This window comes from Zingiber officinale, chromosome 7A (assembly GCF_018446385.1).
Source record: "Zingiber officinale cultivar Zhangliang chromosome 7A, Zo_v1.1, whole genome shotgun sequence".
Classification (NCBI taxonomy): Eukaryota; Viridiplantae; Streptophyta; class Magnoliopsida; order Zingiberales; family Zingiberaceae; genus Zingiber; species Zingiber officinale.
This window is the reverse complement of record NC_055998.1, coordinates 18390593-18394809: the sequence shown is the minus strand read 5'-3', so window position 1 is coordinate 18394809 and position 4217 is coordinate 18390593.

Below are 4217 nucleotides of genomic sequence, written 5' to 3'. Positions count from 1 at the left end.
TCACATGATGAACCAAGAGGATTAGATTCATTTGATGAATCAAATTGGATTAAGAGTAATCCTAATTGGGCTAATTGAGTTGGACTCAAGTTGATTCATGTGTTCAATGAGTCTAATTTAGATTATGACTCATTGAATCAATTTAATTAAATGAATTAGATTCATTATATTAAGTTGGCTTGAATTAAATGGTTGGATTAGATCAACCATGAGAGAGATTAAGTCAAGTTTGACTTAACTTGAGAGGAAGAGGAAGAGTCAAGTTTGACTTGACTTTATGCCACATCATTAGTGAGTTGACAAGATGTGGACCAATGATGATGCTCCACATCATCATGATTACTTAAGTTAGATGTCACCTCATGGAGGTTACAATTCTTCACTTTAATGGCCTCCACATTAATTGTGATTAATGTGAAGGGGGTTACACCTCCTAATGTGGCCGGTCACATCCTATCTTGGCCGAACCATCCAAAGGTGCTAGCACACCTTTTGTGTGGTTTTTCTCCACCTACTTGTTCGTGTGGATACTTCTAGAGGAGTGTCTACTTTGACACTCTCGAGATCCAGCACCTTCGACGAGCGGGATTCGCGAAAGGGCGCACATCAAGGGTAAATCTCTTTAACATATAGTTCTAGTGTAGATCTATAGGTTATTAAACTCGTACTCGTATTTTTCGAAAGTTTTATTCTTCGCACGGATCCCTGGCTTGGGGTTTCGGGGTTTTCGCGACGCGAAAAAGTGGTTTTCGCGGCCCGAAAAACCCAACAGAGGCAATGCGAAATTGGGCTACTCAGAGAAATGTTATCAAAATTCGAAGCTTCTTAGGGCTAGCAGGCTATTATTGAAGGTTCATCTAGAATGTTTCATGGATTGCTCTATGATAAACTCTAATTTTGTCATGTAATGGGTATCAAAAGAATTAAATGACCGAATTTATTCTACACTAATGTAGCATAGAGATGACTCGGGTTATCTTCCCAATGAATGTAACAATTGGATGGTATCTTAGGATTGATTTGTTATTGCTTTTGGATTTTTAATATGGAATTGGGGCTTTTAGTTTTGATTCTAAATCTAACAAATTGAAAGCATAACAAGTAGTAAACTAATATAATGCTTGCATTAAATCTAACTAAGTGTCGACAATTAATCTACAATACATTGTCACCCTACGTTATGATTTAACCATCAACACACTTAAACTAAGAATGAAATAGCAAGACACAATTGAATCTAATCTAAAGTAAGTTCACCCTTGTATTTGATATGTGTATTTGAGTTGTGCAGGTTTGAAGGATACACATATGACTCAGGTTAATGGTTTCGAGTTCGGTGAAGGATGGAGCATCCGAGGGACCACGGACAAGGCAGCAAGGATAAGGGTCGAGGGAAGCGACTTCGAGGCATACGCGAAGGATGACATTGGGATAAGCCGCTGGCTTGGGTGCATCCGAGGGATGAGATCCAAAGGAAGTAGGCTTAAAGGCAAGAGGTCAATGATGCAACGAAGAAGAGTCAAGTGAGTCGTAAGGTTGAGGGTCCAAGTGTTGAGAGACTATACTCAGGGTACCAGTCGACTGATGGAAATGGCAATCGACTGGTATAGTCGACTGGGTAGTCAACTGGGAGTAAACAGAATGCTTCTATTCGCTCGGCCAGTGTAGAGCAGTCGACTGGTACTTTCACCAGTCGACTGGTATCGAGCCGTTGGATTATAAGGGTCAAATCTCCATAGAGGGCAGCCGACTAGCACTTTCACCAGTCGACTGGTAGGTGCAGTTTTCCAACCTGTGGCCTATATAACCAAGGCTTGAAAGCTTGGTTAAGTTTGACGAAATAGAGGTGGTTAACCCCTATTAGTAGTCTACCAGTGCCCTAGCTAGTTCTTGTGAGAGTTGTGGTGAGGTTTCTCCACTCACAAGGAGCTATGTGAGTTAGCTGGAGGTCTTCCAGGGAGCAATTCACTGACGGATAGGGATCGTCCACCTTACGGATAGCTGTGGAGTAGGAGCTTTATCTCCAAACCACATAAATCGACGTGTTAGTGGTTTGCTTTTCTTTAACTTTCTTGTTTATATTTCTTCTATGCAAGCTAACCATTGTAGGAAGCAATCGATTGGGGGTGTCGTCTATCTAACCCCCTTTCTAGCCAGTCATACAAGATCCCCAACAAGTGGTATCAGAGCAAGGACACTCTCCATTGGACTAATCGCCAAGGAAGCAAAAGATGGCCAACTTGATAGCACCTCCAAAGTTTGAAGGAGGAAGTTTATGGGACATCATGTATTAGATGATGAAGATGGAGGTCTTCTTTGATATAGATTGGGGCACCATAATGGTGATCAAGGAAACATTTGAAGTCCTAAAAGACAAGAAAGAGAAGATACTCCGACCACGTCATTGGATGGAGGAACAAACTTCACGATCCAAGGCAAATGATGAGGTAATATCTATCTCGATTGGTACTTTTCCTAATGATGTGATGCCCTGTGTAGGTGAATACAAGAACGACCACGATTTGTGGAGCAAGATAAAGAAGGTTTCTTGGGAAGAACCTATGCTTGCACAAGAACAAGAGGAAGAAAAATCCGAAGAAAGGGATGAGGTGGCTCAAGTATGAAGGAGGAGCAACCGGATGGTGACGAGCGCTTAACTTCCAAGTAGGTGGAGAAGGATGAGGAAATGTCATCCACAAGTGTAGATGAGGAAACATCCTCAAAGGTTGAAGAAGAATCCAAAACAAGTGAAGAGGATGAAGAAGAGGTCTTGGAAGTAGTCAACCTTGCTAGCATCTGTTGGAACTTTCAGGCCGCAAAAATCGCTTTTTGCGTTGCGGAAACCCTGAAGTTCCATGCCACCGGATCCGTGCGAAGATTAAAATTTTCGTGTACATGTTTTCTAATCCTAGATCTACATTAGATCTACATGGTTAAGAGATTACCCTTGTAGCGAAGCCCTTCACGAATCCCACTCGTCCAAAATTTACCGGATCTCAAGTGTGTTCAAGTGGACACACCTCTATACGTATCCACACGAATAATAGAGATGGAGAAAACACTTAGAGTTTGCTAGCACTCTAAAGGTGTTCGGCCAAGGAGGAGGAGAGGGAGAGAAGAGAAGAGAGGAGGAAGAAGATGGAGTTACACAAGCACACCCAATGCACACATAAGTGGTCGACCACTTAATGGAGGAGTTTTTTATCTCCATGGTATACCAAGGGTTATAACTCTTGGTCTCCCTCATGAGGTATCACACACTCATGTAACCTTTGATGATGTGGCACATCATCATTGGCCGGCCCTATGCCAAGTCATAATGACATGGCATTTGGTCAAGTCAAGGTCAAGTCAAACTTGACTCTTCATCTTCCCTCTCAAGTCAAGTCAAACTTGACTTAAATTCTCCCATGGTTGATCAAATCCAACCTTTGATTCAAGTCAATTTAATTTAGTGAATCTCTATCCATTAAATTAAATTGATTCAATGAGTCATAATCTAAATTAGACTCATTGGACACATGAATCAAATTGAGTCCAACTCAATTAGTCTAGTTTTGATTACTCTTAATCCAATTTGGTTCATCACATGAACCTAATCCTCTTTGGTTCATCATATGAACCAAATCTCCATCTAATTTCCCTTTGTGTGTGATCCTATAGGTTCTTGTAATGTTGGCAATGCTCCTAAACTCATTTAGAAGCATAAGTAATGAGCGGTATCTAGCAACACATCATTACTACCCAAGTTACAAGAATGTTGAGATCCAACATCACCTTGTGACTACTAATTGTAACTCTTCACAATATATGATAACGTCCTTCTATCCTTGGCATCTAGATTGATTAATTTGAGGTACAAACGGTGTCATCCTCTGATCAATCTAAATCTTGAACTCCAAGTAGACTCACTATAATCAAATGATCTCAATATCTCATATTGACTCATTTGGGCATGACCATGCACTTAGTGGTTTCACTCTATCAAGAATAATGATGTCACTCCCGTCATATAGGAGGGATAGATCCCATCTACATCACTCACATCCCTCTGAATAATTTGTTACATACCCAGTAATCGCCTTTATGGTCCACCCAGTTACGGGTGACGTTTGACGAAGCCAAAGTATGCAACTCCTTATGTAGGGAACCATGGTGACTTTAGGTCCAAGGACTAATAGTCATACTAATAGCCACATGAAAAAGTATTTAACACT